The sequence below is a fragment of the Oncorhynchus masou genome, unplaced genomic scaffold (assembly GCF_036934945.1).
Source record: "Oncorhynchus masou masou isolate Uvic2021 unplaced genomic scaffold, UVic_Omas_1.1 unplaced_scaffold_686, whole genome shotgun sequence".
In the NCBI taxonomy this organism is placed as follows: Eukaryota; Metazoa; Chordata; class Actinopteri; order Salmoniformes; family Salmonidae; genus Oncorhynchus; species Oncorhynchus masou.
The window spans coordinates 359645-376909 of NW_027013311.1; the positions used below are offsets into that span (position 1 = coordinate 359645).

The 17265-nt window shown below is 50.7% G+C and overlaps 1 pseudogene; it reads right to left on the reverse strand.

The window, feature by feature from the left end:
• Nucleotides 1-5310: 5310 nt before the first annotated feature.
• Nucleotides 5311-17265, reverse strand: part of LOC135536946 (F-box/WD repeat-containing protein 7-like) — a 46243-nt pseudogene continuing 34288 nt past the window's right edge.

Below are 17265 nucleotides of genomic sequence, written 5' to 3' on the forward strand. Positions count from 1 at the left end.
GTGGAATCTTACTTTGTGGGAAAAATGTTAAAATAAATCACTTGGTTTCTTTCTATGATGTCGCTCAACATTTTCCTGAGAAACGCGTTGCCTGGAAACTAGGAAAACAAAGTCGAGTGCTGGACAGTTTTGTTTTCATAGTTTCGAAAAAATGTGCACTGAACTCAGGCCTAAACACTTTGGGGAAGAAGAAACAAGTTGTCCGTGTTCAACTCCTGCGACTGCAGACGTGCAGGATAGTTATAGTTAAGAGTAAATGATTATGTCTGGCTTTGGTCACTGACATGTTTAGACCGGTGTCGAAGATAAGGGTTATTATCCCGATGTGAAGGCGACGTGTCTTGTCTGTGGCCGTGCAGTCGGTCTACAGGTCCTGGGTTGGTCCATTATTATAAATACAACGACAGAAAGAAAACAACTAACGGGACATTTCAACACAGTAACACTCAGATTCACTTTAATGTCCTCAAGTTTTTGAATAACACAAGCAACAACAGAAGAAGAAAAAAGCTAACAAATATTTACAAACAAGTTGGCAAGGATCGTGCAAAGTCTTAACGTGTCTGAATAAGGCTTGTATTTGTATAAGTAAGGAGGTTATAACCACTATGTAACCTGTGTAATGTCATGTCTAATAAAGAGGTTGAAGTTCATAGACAACACGACAGGAAAACTCCAAAACGTATCATCTCAAGTCAATATCGATATGGATCATGTCGTTAATCCACAATTCAAGTCGCGCATAATTGGTCAGCTGTTATGTTGAGGTATATCTGTCCACAAGAGGTTTGTGTACAACATGACGTTTGTAGGAAATAGCGCTAATGCTTTTTATAGCCTACTGAGAGAACGCAATACATCGGCACAGCTTTGTGTACAAGATGAAGATTACGTCAGTAACGTGACAAGGCGGAAGCGGAGCTTCAGCTACGTAACAAAAACAAAACTAAATGTTGCAGAAATATCCGTCGTTTTTTGTTGTTTTGTTGCTTGGGCAAATTGGGATACAGAAACCTTATATCCGTATCTTGTATCCATCATGTCTTGTAGTTAAAGCATTTAACACTAGATGTCACTAAATCGTTGCACCAGGTCACGGAGTCTGAGCGCATTCATGATGGACTGCTCATGACACGAGTATATTCTGCAGGTATAACTATATCATTTCTGCTAAATCTCCTCGTCTGCTGTTTGTTCATCACAAACAGTAAAAAGGGACAAATGTAGCTGTATTCTTCCTGTCGAATTGTTTCGCTAAAAAACTAATTCTGTAGATATTTTAGGTTGATTTAGACATGACATATGGGACATTGCAACTCAATAGATGCTAGTCGTCAACCTGAAGTAAACACTTCTAAGTTAAGATATAAAGCCTATCGGCTCTTATAACATCTGGGATTCGTGATGAAACAGTCCTTTTCAACGTTTTTCCCCCCAAAAAACTTCCCAATTAAATGTTGACTGCAAAGTAGGCCAATCTGGCAGAATGATGTCATGAATGATATTGTGCTTCTACACCTGCATTGCTTGCTGTTTGGGGTTTTAGGCTGGGTTTCTGTACAGCACTTGGAGATATAAGAGAGAGGGAGGGGGGAGAGAGAGAGAGAGAGGGGGGGGGGGAGAGAGAGAGGGAGGGGGGAGGTGTGTGTGCCAATGGAAAGGATAAGCGAGAATGTTTGAGGTAGAGAGAATATATAATGATTGTTCCAGCCTGTCTCGTCAGGTTCAAATCCACGTCGACTCTTTGTCCTAAAGGTTTCCAGACGTCCATGATGCAGTTCTTATTTAAACTAAGTGCTTTCCCATCATCAAGGCCATCTCTACACACTGCAGTATCGAGCTGTGAAGGAAGACAGTAGTAATGGTCCTCGGTAAGACTTCTCTGTTGCCCTGGCAACTGTTACTATATAGACTCGCTGTAGCGAATGAAGCTCTGAGTTGAATTAGCATTTATCTGAAGTCCAGTCCACTCAGAGTCTCGCACGGACACACACACACACACACACACACGCGCACCAGGTCATCTGTCTACAGCATACCCTCCTTAGTGGGAGACAGCAGACACTTGATTTCAGTGTGTCGGGTGATACCAGATGGTGCCGATTCTTCTGATGTTTTTGCCAATTCATTAATGTAGCTGTTAAACAGTGTTGGACTTATTGGACAGCCCTGTTACACTCCCCGTCCCTGAGAGAAGAAGTCTGTTGCCATTTTTAACCAGACATTTGTTGTTACCAAACACTGACTAATAACATCATGTGTTTAACCTCCAATAACCCTTTCTATTAGTTTATAATAAATACCTTTGTGTCAAACAATCAAATCTTTCTTGAAGTCGACAAAACTTTGTGCCCCCCTCCTTGTCTTTAAGAGAAAGAAAGGAGTCGAGGAGGCTACATGTACGTCTCGCTGAGTCTGACTTTCTCGTCCTCGATAAAACGGTGGTTAGGAACACCGGTAGCAGCGGGAAACCGCTCAGAAAAACAGACAGACGCATAACATCTTACTGTCAAGAGAGAGAGGAGTGAAGACAACGACAGGAAGAGAGCGAGAGGAGTGAAGACAACGACAGGAAGAGAGCGAGAGGAGTGAAGACAACGACAGGAAGAGAGCGAGAGGAGTGAAGACAACGACAGGAAGAGAGCGAGAGGAGTGAAGACAACGACAGGAAGAGAGCGAGGAGTGAAGACAACGACAGGAAGAGAGCGAGGAGTGAAGACAACGACAGGAAGAGAGCGAGGAGTGAAGACAACGACAGGAAGAGAGAGAGGAGTGAAGACAACGACAGGAAGAGAGCGAGAGAGAGGAGTGAAGACAACGACAGGAAGAGAGCGAGAGAGAGGAGTGAAGACAACGACAGGAAGAGAGCGAGAGAGAGGAGTGAAGACAACGACAGGAAGAGAGCGAGAGAGGAGTGAAGACAACGACAGGAAGAGAGCGAGAGAGGAGTGAAGACAACGACAGGAAGAGAGAGAGAGGAGTGAAGACAACGACAGGAAGAGAGCGAGAGGAGTGAAGACAACGACAGGAAGAGAGCGAGAGGAGTGAAGACAACGACAGGACGAGAGCGAGAGGAGTGAAGACAACGACAGGACGAGAGAGAGGAGTGAAGACAACGACAGGAAGAGGGGGAGGAAGAGAGAGGAAAAGCCCCAATTCTACTAAGAGGTCATTACAGCAATACACCACTCTGAGGTCATGTGATAGCGTTGGTAAGTGTGAGAGAGGTATACAGGAGAGAGGTAAAGACAAGGACAAGCGAGAGAGAGAAGAGAAAACACGTGAACAGAGAGGGAACAGGAAAAGCAACAAGAAGAGTTACACTTTTAAAGCTACCGATGTCTTGTGAACATCTGCTCAAGGTGAAACGAGCAACAAAAGTAAATTTCTCACGTTGTACAGATCTAGGATCAGCCCCCTCTCCCCCTCCCCCAATCCTAATGATTAGTGGGGAAAACAAACTGACCCCAGAACAGTGTATTGGGCAACACCAATAAAAAAAATCCATCACAACATATTTTAGAAAAGTTAACATATCTTTATTCAACTGTTTCTCCCCCCCAACAACCTCTACGGGTTCCTCTTTTCATATAAAAACAACATTATGTACACATCTTCATATGTACATTCATATTTTACATTATATCACAAACGCTACTGTTACCGATCGGGACACAGAGTTTCTCCCTCATTGACCTACCCAGGAAAACCTCCTGGGCCCCAGTGATATACTTCACCTTGAGTCCCAACTGGTTCCCTGTGTAGTGCACTCCTATAGACCCTATTCCCTATATAGTGCACTACTTTAGACCCTATTCCCTATATAGTGCACTACTATAGACCCTATTCCCTATATAGTGCACTACTATAGACCCTATTCCCTATATAGTGCACTCCTATAGACCCTATTCCCTATATAGTGCACTCCTATAGACCCTATTCCCTATATAGTGCACTCCTATAGACCCTATTCCCTATATAGTGCACTACTTTAGACCCTATTCCCTATATAGTACACTACTATAGACCAGAGCCCTATTCCCTATATAGTGCACTACTATAGACCAGAGCCCTATTCCCTATATATAGTACACTACTTTAGACCAGAGCCCTATTCCCTATATAGTACACTACTATAGACCAGAGCCCTATTCCCTATATAGTGCACTACTATAGACCAGAGCCCTATTCCCTATATAGTGCACTACTATAGACCAGAGCCCTATTCCCTATATATAGTACACTACTTTAGACCAGAGTCCTATTCCCTATATAGTACACTACTATAGACCAGAGCCCTATTCCCTATATAGTGCACTACTATAGACCAGAGCCCTATTCCCTATATAGTGCACTACTATAGACCAGAGCCCTATTCCCTATATATAGTACACTACTTTAGACCCTATTCCCTATATAGTACACTACTATAGACCAGAGCCCTATTCCCTATATAGTGCACTACTATAGACCAGAGCCCTATTCCCTATATATAGTACACTACTTTAGACCAGAGCCCTATTCCCTATATAGTGCACTACTATAGACCAGAGCCCAATTCCCTATATAGTACACTACTATAGACCAGAGCCCTATTCCCTATATAGTGCACTACTATAGACCAGAGCCCAATTCCCTATATAGTACACTATTATAGACCAGAGCTCTATTCCCTATATAGTGCACTACTATAGACCAGAGCCCTATTCCCTATATTGTACACTACTATAGACCAGAGCCCTATTCCCTATATAGTGAAACTACTATAGACCAGAGCCCTATTCCATATATTGTGAAACTACTATAGACCAGAGCCCTATTCCCTATATTGTACACTACTATAGACCAGAGCCCTATTCCCTATATAGTGCACTACTATAGACCAGAGCCCTATATAGTGCACTCCTATAGACCCTATTCCCTATATAGTGAAACTACTATAGACCAGAGCCCTATTCCCTATATTGTACACTACTATAGACCAGAGCCCTATTCCCTATATAGTGAAACTACTATAGACCAGAGCCCTATTCCCTATATAGTGCACTACTATAGACCAGAGCCCAATTCCCTATATAGTGCACTATTATAGACCAGAGCCCAATTCCCTATATAGCACACTACTATAGACCAGAGCCCTATTCCCTATATAGTGCACTACTATAGACCCTATTCCCTATATAGTGCACTACTATAGACCCTATTCCCTACATAGTCTATAGTAGTGCACTATATAGGGAATAGGGTCTATAGTAGTGCACTATATAGGGAATAGGGTCTATAGTAGTGCACTATATAGGGAATAGGGTCTATAGTAGTGCACTATATAGGGAATAGGGTCTATAGTAGTGCACTATATAGGGTCTATAGTAGTGTACTATATAGGGTCTATAGTAGTGTACTATATAGGGTCTATAGTAGTGTACTATATAGGGTCTATAGTAGTGTACTATATAGGGAATAGGGTCTATAGTAGTGCACTATATAGGGAATAGGTTCTATAGTAGTGTACTATATAGGGAATAGGGTCTATAGTAGTGCACTATATAGGGTCTATAGTAGTGTACTATATAGGGAATAGGGTATATAGTAGTGCACTATATAGGGAATAGGGTCTATAGTAGTGCACTATATAGGGAATAGGGTTTCAGACATATCCAGAGTCCAGTGTCTCTCCAGTTCAATAGATCTGGTCCCAGACCTGTAGTTACTGCAGTCCATCATGCCAGTCAGAGGGGTTGGCTGAAGACCAAACAGATCTGGGAACAGTGTCTCCCGAGACCTGTAATCTGCCTCATATACAGTCTATACATCCAGCAGTAGTCTGGGAAGAGTTATGGTCGTTACTCTGTTTGGTCTTTGGGTTGTCAGCCAGCCAGCCGGCCAGTTAGCCGGCCAGTTAGCCGGGCCAGCCAGCCGGACAGTTAGCCGGGCCAGCCAGCCGGACAGTTAGCCGGGCCAGCCAGCCGGACAGTTAGCCGGGCCAGCCAGCCGGACAGTTAGCCGGGCCAGCCAGCCGGACAGTTAGCCGGGCCAGCCAGCCGGACAGTTAGCCGGGCCAGCCAGCCGGACAGTTAGCGGGGCCAGCCAGCCGGACAGTTAGCCGGACAGTTAGCCGGGCCAGCCAGCCGGACAGTTAGCCGGGCCAGCCAGCCGGACAGTTAGCGGGGCCAGCCAGCCGGACAGTTAGCGGGGCCAGCCAGCCGGACAGTTAGCCGGACAGTTAGCCGGGCCAGCCAGCCGGACAGTTAGCCGGGCCAGCCAGCCGGACAGTTAGCGGGGCCAGCCAGCCGGACAGTTAGCGGGGCCAGCCAGCCGGACAGTTAGCGGGGCCAGCCAGCCGGACAGTTAGCGGGGCCAGCCAGCCGGACAGTTAGCCGGGCCAGCCAGCCGGCCAGCCAGTCGGTCCTCTCGTGGTTTCTTCCAGTCACAGAAAGTTGATCTTGTGTCTCTTCACCAGTCAGTACCAGTGTTCTAGTTCAGACAGAAAATATGGGGGTTTGGTTGCCCAGGGTTGCGTTGAGGAAAGAGGACATTTTGGAGTTGCAGTCAGTCCTTCCATACTTCACCTCCTCTTCGTCACCACAAGCTTTCCGTTCCAGTGTGAAGATATTGGGTCCTTCTTTGATTGCCTCACATCCTTATCCAATGACGTCGCATCCTCTCCCGATGACAAAACGTCCATTTTAAATGACATCACTTCTGGGTGTCAGTGAGGTCAAAGTCCAACACCAAGAGTTTAGTCTCCTCTGTTCCGTTCCTGCTGCCAACGGCTGCTACCAGTCTGGTGTTAGATGTCCTGGAGAGAGGAGAGAGAGGAGAGGGGAGAGAGAGGAGGGTTACCAGTCTGGTGTTAGATGCCCTGGAGAGAGGAGAGAGAGGAGAGGGGAGAGAGAGGAGGGTTACCAGTCTGGTGTTAGATGTCCTGGAGAGAGGAGAGAGAGGAGGGTTACCAGTCTGGTGTTAGATGCCCTGGAGAGGGGAGAGAGAGGAGGGTTACCAGTCTGGTGTTAGATGCCCTGGAGAGGGGAGAGAGAGAAGGGTTACCAGTCTGGTGTTAGATGCCCTGGAGAGAGGAGAGAGAGGAGGGTTACCAGTCTGGTGTTAGATGCCCTGGAGAGAGGAGAGAGAGGAGGGTTACCAGTCTGGTGTTAGATGCCCTGGAGAGAGGAGAGAGAGGAGGGTTACCAGTCTGGTGTTAGATGCCCTGGAGAGCGGAAGAGGGTTACCAGTCTGGTGTTAGATGCCCTGGAGAGAGGAGGGTTAGTGTTACCAGCCTGGTAACAGGGTTATCAGCAAAGCAACTCATTAATTAACCTATTTGACAAATGTAAATGTAAAAAAGCTGTGAGTTAGTGGTTCCTGCAGCACAGTTAAACCCAGAAATAATCCTGCAGCATCTCATTCAATAATCTAGCCCTACAGGCAGTAGCATCTCTTCAATAATCTAGCCCTACAAGCAGCAGCATCTCTTCAATAATCTAGCCCTACAAGCAGCAGCATCTCTTCAATAATCTAGCCCTACAGGCAGCAGCATCTCTTCAATAATCTAGCCCTACAGGCAGCAGCATCTCTTCAATAATCTAGCCCTACAAGCAGCAGCATCTCTTCAATAATCTAGCCCTACAGGCAGCAGCATCTCTTCAATAATCTAGCCCTACAGGCGGCAGCATCTCTTCAATAATCTAGCCCTACAGGCGGCAGCATCTCTTCAATAATCTAGCCCTACAGGCGGCAGCATCTCTTCAATAATCTAGCCCTACAGGCGGCAGCATCTCTTCAATAATCTAGCCCTACAGGCGGCAGCATCTCTTCAATAATCTAGCCCTACAGGCGGCAGCATCTCTTCAATAATCTAGCCCTACAGGCGGCAGCATCTCTTCAATAATCTAGCCCTACAGGCGGCAGCATCTCTTCAATAATCTAGCCCTACAGGCGGCAGCATCTCTTCAATAATCTAGCCCTACAGGCGGCAGCATCTCTTCAATAATCTAGCCCTACAGGCGGCAGCATCTCTTCAATAATCTAGCCCTACAGGCGGCAGCATCTCTTCAATAATCTAGCCCTACAGGCGGCAGCATCTCTTCAATAATCTAGCCCTACAGGCGGCAGCATCTCTTCAATAATCTAGCCCTACAGGCGGCAGCATCTCTTCAATAATCTAGCCCTACAGGCGGCAGCATCTCTTCAATAATCTAGCCCTACAGGCGGCAGCATCTCTTCAATAATCTAGCCCTACAGGCGGCAGCATCTCTTCAATAATCTAGCCCTACAGGCGGCAGCATCTCTTCAATAATCTAGCCCTACAGGCGGCAGCATCTCTTCAATAATCTAGCCCTACAGGCGGCAGCATCTCTTCAATAATCTAGCCCTACAGGCGGCAGCATCTCTTCAATAATCTAGCCCTACAGGCGGCAGCATCTCTTCAATAATCTAGCCCTACAGGCGGCAGCATCTCTTCAATAATCTAGCCCTACAGGCGGCAGCATCTCTTCAATAATCTAGCCCTACAGGCGGCAGCATCTCTTCAATAATCTAGCCCTACAGGCAGCAGCATCTCTTCAATAATCTAGCCCTACAGGCAGCAGCATCTCTTCAATAATCTAGCCCTACAGGCAGCAGCATCTCTTCAATAATCTAGCCCTACAGGCAGCAGCATCTCTTCAATAATCTAGCCCTACAGGCAGCAGCATCTCTTCAATAATCTAGCCCTACAGGCAGCAGCATCTCTTCAATAATCTAGCCCTACAGGCAGCAGCATCTCTTCAATAATCTAGCCCTACAGGCAGCAGCATCTCTTCAATAATCTAGCCCTACAGGCAGCAGCATCTCTTCAATAATCTAGCCCTACAGGCAGCAGCATCTCTTCAATAATCTAGCCCTACAGGCAGCAGCATCTCTTCAATAATCTAGCCCTACAGGCAGCAGCATCTCTTCAATAATCTAGCCCTACAGGCAGCAGCATCTCTTCAATAATCTAGCCCTACAGGCAGCAGCATCTCTTCAATAATCTAGCCCTACAGGCAGCAGCATCTCTTCAATAATCTAGCCCTACAGGCAGCAGCATCTCTTCAATAATCTAGCCCTACAGGCAGCAGCATCTCTTCAATAATCTAGCCCTACAGGCAGCAGCATCTCTTCAATAATCTAGCCCTACAGGCAGCAGCATCTCTTCAATAATCTAGCCCTACAGGCAGCAGCATCTCTTCAATAATCTAGCCCTACAGGCAGCAGCATCTCTTCAATAATCTAGCCCTACAGGCAGCAGCATCTCTTCAATAATCTAGCCCTACAGGCAGCAGCATCTCTTCAATAATCTAGCCCTACAGGCAGCATCTCTTCAATAATCTAGCCCTACAGGCAGCATCTCTTCAATAATCTAGCCCTACAGGCAGCATCTCTTCAATAATCTAGCCCTACAGGCAGCATCTCTTCAATAATCTAGCCCTACAGGCAGCAGCATCTCTTCTATAATCTAGCCCTACAGGCAGCAGCATCTCTTCAATAATCTAGCCCTACAGGCAGCAGCATCTCTTCAATAATCTAGCCCTACAGGCAGCAGCATCTCTTCAATAATCTAGCCCTACAGGCAGCAGCATCTCTTCAATAATCTAGCCCTACAGGCAGCAGCATCTCTTCAATAATCTAGCCCTACAGGCAGCAGCATCTCTTCAATAATCTAGCCCTACAGGCAGCATCTCTTCAATAATCTAGCCCTACAGGCAGCATCTCTTCAATAATCTAGCCCTACAGGCAGCATCTCTTCAATAATCTAGCCCTACAGGCAGCATCTCTTCAATAATCTAGCCCTACAGGCAGCAGCATCTCTTCAATAATCTAGCCCTACAGGCAGCATCTCTTCAATGATCTAGCCCTACAGGCAGCATCTCTTCAATAATCTAGCCCTACAAGCAGCATCTCTTCAATAATCTAGCCCTATAGGCAGCAGCATCTCTTCAATAATCTAGCCCTACAGGCAGCATCTCTTCAATAATGTAGCCCTACAGGCAGCATCTCTTCAATAATCTAGCCCTATAGGCAGCAGCATCTCTTCAATAATCTAGCCCTACAAGCAGCATCTCTTCAATAATCTAGCCCTATAGGCAGCAGCATCTCTTCAATAATCTAGCCCTACAAGCAGCATCTCTTCAATAATCTAGCCCTACAGGCAGCATCTCTTCAATAATCTAGCCCTACAGGCAGCAGCATCTCTTCAATAATCTAGCCCTACAGGCAGCAGCATCTCTTCAATAATCTAGCCCTACAGGCAGCATCTCCTCAATAATCTAGCCCTACAGGCAGCATCTCTTCAATAATCTAGCCCTACAGGCAGCATCTCCTCAATGATCTAGCCCTACAGGCAGCATCTCTTCAATAATCTAGCCCTACAGGCAGCATCTCCTCAATAATCTAGCCCTACAGGCAGCAGCATCTCTTCAATAATCTAGCCCTACAGGCAGCAGCATCTCTTCAATAATCTAGCCCTACAGGCAGCAGCATCTCTTCAATAATCTAGCCCTACAGGCAGCAGCATCTCTTCAATAATCTAGCCCTACAGGCAGCATCTCTTCAATAATCTAGCCCTACAGGCAGCATCTCTTCAATAATCTAGCCCTACAGGCAGCATCTCTTCAATAATCTAGCCCTACAGGCAGCATCTCTTCAATAATCTAGCCCTACAGGCAGCAGCATCTCTTCAATAATCTAGCCCTACAGGCAGCAGCATCTCTTCAATAATCTAGCCCTACAGGCAGCATCTCCTCAATAATCTAGCCCTACAGGCAGCATCTCTTCAATAATCTAGCCCTACAGGCAGCAGCATCTCTTCAATAATCTAGCCCTACAGGCAGCAGCATATCTTCAATAATCTAGCCCTACAGGCAGCATCTCCTCAATAATCTAGCCCTACAGGCAGCATCTCTTCAATAATCTAGCCCTACAGGCAGCAGCATCTCTTCAATAATCTAGCCCTACAGGCAGCAGCATCTCTTCAATAATCTAGCCCTACAGGCAGCATCTCTTCAATAATCTAGCCCTACAGGCAGCAGCATCTCTTCAATAATCTAGCCCTACAGGCAGCATCTCCTCAATGATCTAGCCCTACAGGCAGCATCTCTTCAATAATCTAGCCCTACAGGCAGCATCTCTTCAATAATCTAGCCCTACAGGCAGCATCTCCTCAATAATCTAGCCCTACAGGCAGCATCTCTTCAATAATCTAGCCCTACAGGCAGCAGCATCTCTTCAATAATCTAGCCCTACAGGCAGCAGCATCTCTTCAATAATCTAGCCCTACAGGCAGCATCTCCTCAATAATCTAGCCCTACAGGCAGCATCTCTTCAATAATCTAGCCCTACAGGCAGCAGCATCTCTTCAATAATCTAGCCCTACAGGCAGCAGCATCTCTTCAATAATCTAGCCCTACAGGCAGCAGCATCTCTTCAATAATCTAGCCCTACAGGCAGCATCTCTTCAATAATCTAGCCCTACAGGCAGCAGCATCTCTTCAATAATCTAGCCCTACAGGCAGCATCTCCTCAATGATCTAGCCCTACAGGCAGCATCTCTTCAATGATCTAGCCCTACAAGCAGCAGCTCTTCAATAATCTAGCCCTACAGGCAGCATCTCTTCAACAATCTAGCCCTACAGTATCTCCTAAATCCTCCACTCTGCAAAGCCACCAGGTCTCTGATCCCCTGTGGGTCTCATTTCATTACCTGATCCTCCACACCACTCCCCCTGACCCTCCACACCACTCCCCCTGACCCTCCACACCACTCCCCCTGACCCTCCACACCACTCCCCCTGACCCTCCACACCACTCCCCCTGACCCTCCACACCACTCCCCCTGACCCTCCACACCACTCCCCCTGACCCTCCACACCACTCCCCCTGACCCTCCACACCCCTCCCCCTGACCCTCCACACCACTCCCCCTGACCCTCCACACCACTCCCCCTGATCCTCCACACCACTCCCCCTGATCCTCCACACCACTCCCCCTGACCCTCCACACCACTCCCCCTGATCCTCCACACCACTCCCCCTGACCCTCCACACCACTCCCCTGATCCTCCACACCACTCCCCCTGATCCTCCACACCACTCCCCCTGATCCTCCACACCACTCCCCCTGACCCTCCACACCACTCCCCCTGATCCTCCACACCACTCCCCCTGACCCTCCACACCACTCCCCCTGACCCTCCACACCACTCCCCCTGACCCTCCACTCTGCAGAGCCACCAGGTCTCTGTTCCCCTGTGGGTCTCATTTCATTACCTGACCCTCCACACCACTCCCCCTGACCCTCCACTCTGCAGAGCCACCAGGTCTCTGTTCCCCTGTGGGTCTCATTTCATTACCTGATCCTCCACACCACTCCCCCTGATCCTCCACACCACTCCCCCTGATCCTCCACACCACTCCCCCTGATCCTCCACACCACTCCCCCTGACCCTCCACACCACTCCCCCTGACCCTCCACACCACTCCCCCTGACCCTCCACACCACTCCCCCTGACCCTCCACACCACTCCCCCTGACCCTCCACACCACTCCCCCTGATCCTCCACACCACTCCCCCTGATCCTCCACACCACTCCCCCTGACCCTCCACTCTGCAGAGCCACCAGGTCTCTGATCCCCTGTGGGTCTCATTTCATTACCTGATCCTCCACACCACTCCCCCTGATCCTCCACACCACTCCCCCTGATCCTCCACACCACTCCCCCTGACCCTCCACTCTGCAGAGCCACCAGGTCTCTGATCCCCTGTGGGTCTCATTTCATTACCTGATCCTCCACACCACTCCCCCTGACCCTCCACTCTGCAGAGCCACCAGGTCTCTGATCCACTCCCCCGTCGCCAGGCTCCACAGCTTCACCGTCCCGTCATCTGATGAAGAGACCACCAGGGAGCGAGAGAACTGGAGACAGGTCACTGCTGACTGGTGCTTATGGGGACCTGGAGAGGAGGGGGAGGGGGACAGGGAGAGAGGGGGGTGGGCAGGGAGAGACAGGGAGAGGGGGTGGGTAGCGGGACAGGGAGAGGGGGAGAGGAGGGGGAGCGAGACAGGGAGGGGGACAGGGAGAGGGGTGGGTAGCGGGACAGGGAGAGAGGGGGGGCAGGGAGAGAGGGAGAGGAGGGGGAGCAGGGAGAGAGGGAGAGGAGTGGGTAGCGGGACAGGGAGAGAGGGGGCGGGGCAGGGAGAGAGGGAGAGGAGGGGGAGCAGGGAGAGAGGGAGAGGAGTGGGTAGCGGGACAGGGAGGGGGACAGGGAGAGGGGTGGGTAGCGGGACAGGGAGAGAGGGGGGGCAGGGAGAGAGGGAGAGGAGGGGGGAGCAGGGAGAGAGGGAGAGGAGTGGGTAGCGGGACAGGGAGAGGAGTGGGTAGCGGGACAGGGAGAGGAGTGGGTAGCGGGACAGGGAGAGGGAGTGGGTAGCGGGACAGGGAGAGGGAGTGGGTAGCGGGACAGGGAGAGGGGACAGGGAGAGGGGTGGGTAGCGGGACAGGGAGAGGAGTGGGTAGCGGGACAGGGAGGGGGGACAGGGAGAGGGGTGGGTAGCGGGACAGGGAGGGGGACAGGGAGAGGGGTGGGTAGCGGGACAGGGAGGGGGACAGGGAGAGGGGTGGGTAGCGGACAGGGAGGGGGGACAGGGAGAGGGGTGGGTAGCGGGACAGGGAGGGGGGACAGGGAGAGGGGTGGGTAGCGGGACAGGGAGAGAGGGGGGGCAGGGAGAGAGGGAGAGGAGGGGGGAGCAGGGAGAGAGGGAGAGGAGTGGGTAGCGGGACAGGGAGAGGAGTGGGTAGCGGGACAGGGAGAGGAGTGGGTAGCGGGACAGGGAGAGGAGTGGGTAGCGGGACAGGGAGAGGGGACAGGGAGAGGGGTGGGTAGCGGGACAGGGAGAGGAGTGGGTAGCGGGACAGGGAGAGGAGTGGGTAGCGGGACAGGGAGAGGAGTGGGTAGCGGGACAGGGAGAGGGGACAGGGAGAGGGGTGGGTAGCGGGACAGGGAGAGAGGGGGGGCAGGGAGAGAGGGAGAGGAGGGGGAGCGAGACAGGGAGAGAGGAGGGGGGAGCAGGGAGAGAGGGGTGGGTAGCGGGACAGGGAGAGAGGGGGGGGGAGACAGGGAGAGAGGAGGGGGGAGCAGGGAGAGAGGGGTGGGTAGCGGGACAGGGAGAGGGGGAGAGGGGTGGGTAGCGGGACAGGGAGACAGGGAGAGGGGCGGGGGGACAGGGAGAGGGGTAGTTAGATATAGGAGTACTGTAGACGGGTTAGTGCTGATTGGTTCTCCTGGAGGTACAATACATACAGTTCATTCAGGGAGTATTCACACCCTCGACCTTCTCCTCATCTTCATGTTTTACAGCCTCCATTTAATCCATTTTTAATTCAGATGTTGTGTCACTGGTCTACACACACACACACACAAAATGTCAAAGGTGAATAATGTTTTTAGATTTTTGAAATGAATTAAATTTGAAAATCTGAAATGTCTTGAGTCAATCAGTATTCAACCCCTTTGGTATGTCAAGACTAAATAAGTTCAGGAGTAAAAATGTGCTTAACAAGTCACATAACATGTTGCATGGACTCACTGTGTAATAATGGTAAACATGATGTTATTAATGACTTCCTCATCTCTGTACCCCACACATACAATTATCTGTAAGATCCCTCAGTAGAGCAGGGAATTTCACACACAGACCAGAGAGGTTTTCCACTGCCTCGCAGTTATTCATTACACTATGGATGGTGTATCAATACACTCAGTCACTACAAAGATATAGGTGTCCTTCCTAACTCAGTTGCCGAAGAGGAAGGAAAGCGCTCAGGGATTTGAACATGAGGCCAATAGTGACTTTAAAACACAGTTAAAAAGTCATGTTCAAAGCTAACAAAGTGTTTTAAGATGGTCAAATCAATTATTATTTATCCATTTGATTTTGAATTTGAAGACCCCTTAAAAAAAAGGTACATAAAAAAATATTTGGTTGAAACATTGAATTCGTCATTACTGCTATTAGCCAAGAGAAACACATTAAATAACAGATTCACGACATGGAACAAAACCCAAGCTAAAGGAAGTGTGTTTTGAAGTGTCTACTATATCCGAGAGAAATAACAAAGATCAGGAAACGATTCAAAACATTTTGATAGTCATTTTTTAAACTGGTACCAGGGACCTTCAGACTAGTCTTGTGAGGCTTCACCTACATACAAACGGAGAACGCCCCCCCCCAGAGAACCCCTCCTCCCCCCTCCCAGAGATCGCCTCCTCCTCTCCCCCTCCCAGAGAACGCCTCCTCCTCTCCCCCCCTCCCAGAGAACGCCCCCTCCTCTCCCCCCTCCCAGAGAACGCCTCCTCCTCTCCCCCCCCCCCAGAGAACGCCTCCCCCCCCCCAGAACGCCCCCCCCAGAGAACGCCTCCTCCTCTCCCCCTCCAGAGAACGCCTCCCTCCCCCCTCCCAGAGAACGCCCCCTCCTCTCCCCCCCTCCCAGAGAACGCCTCCTCCTCTCCCCCCTCCCAGAGAACGCCTCCTCCTCTCCCCCTCCCAGAGAACGCCGCCTCCTCTCCCCCCTCCCAGAGAACGCCCCCCCCAGAGAACGCCTCCTCCCTCCCCCTCCCAGAGAACGCCTCCTCCTCTCCCCTCCCCCTCCCAGAGAACGCCGCCTCCTCCCCCCCCAGAGAACGCCTCCTCCCCCCCCCACAGAGAACGCCTCCTCCTCTCCCCCCAGAGAACGCCTCCTCCTCTCCCCCCAGAGAACGCCTCCTCCTCTCCCCCTCCCAGAGAACGCCTCCTCCTCTCCCCCTCCCAGAGAACGCCTCCTCCTCTCCCCCCTCCCAGAGAACGCCTCCTCCTCTCCCCCTCCCAGAGAACGCCTCCTCCTCTCCCCCTCCCAGAGAACGCCCCCAGAGAACGCCTCCTCCCCCCCCAGAGAATGCCTCCTCCCCCCCAGAGAACGCCTCCCCCCCAGAGAACGCCTCCTCCCCCCCCAGAGAACGCCTCCTCCCCTCCCCCCCTCCCAGAGAACGCCTCCTCCTCCCCCCAGAGAACGCCTCCTCCCCCCTCCCAGAGAACGCCTCCTCCCCCCCTCCCAGAGAATACCCCCCCTCCCAGAGAATACCCCCCCTCCCAGAGAATACCCCCCCCTCCCAGAGAATACCCCCCCCCCCTCCCAGAGAATACCCCCCCTCCCAGAGAATACCCCCCCCTCCCAGAGAATACCCCCCTCCCAGAGAATACCCCCCCTCTTCTCCTCCTGATTTACACTGACCTTCAGAGCCCCCTACTGACATTAAACACACACCTTGCAGTGTGTGGAGACACTGTCCTGTCCGTACATCCCAGACCCTGACAGTAGAGTCGGCGTTGCCAGAGACCAGGATGTTGTTCTTCAGTTCCATACCACTGGTCAGTGATTGGTGGCCGGTCAGCGTGTGGACACACCCTCCCGTGTCTACGTCCCATACTCTGATGGAGGTGTCCAGAGATCCACTGACCACGTAGGCACCGTCAAACTGGGGGGGGAAGGGAGGGTGAGGAGGAGAGGGAGAGGGGAGGAAGGGAGGGTGAGGAGGAGAGGGAGGGAGAGGGAGGGGTGGGGAGGAGGGAGAGGGGAGGAAGGGAGGGTGAGGAGGAGAGGGAGGGAGAGGTGGGGAGGAGGAGGGAGAAGGAGGATGAGGAGGGGGAGAAGGAGGAGGAGGGGGAGAGGGAGGAGGAGGGAGGAGAGTGGGGAGGAGTTAATGTCAGGACAACAGCTGGGGACATAATCTTTATAATAACCCTGTTAGAAAATAGATCATCTCAGGAGACTGTCTCTCTCAGGGGGTGTGTGTGTTGTAACCACTACCTGTCTCTCTCAGGGTGTGTGTGTGTTGTAACCACTACCTGTCTCTCTCAGGGGGTGTGTTGTAACCACTACCTGTCTCTCTCAGGGGGTGTGTTGTAACCACTACCTGTCTCTCTCAGGGGGTGTGTGTGTGTTGTAACCACTACCTGTCTCTCTCAGGGGGTGTGTGTGTGTTGTAACCACTACCCGTCTCTCTCAGGGTGTGTGTGTGTGTTGTAACCACTACCCGTCTCTCTCAGGGCGTGTGTGTGTGTTGTAACCACTACCCGTCTCTCTCAGGGCGTGTGTGTTGTAACCACTACCCGTCTCTCTCAGGGTGTGCGTGTGTGTTGTAACCACTACCCGTCTCTCTCAGGGTGTGCGTGTGTGTTGTAACCACTACCCGTCTCTCTCAGGGTGTGCGTG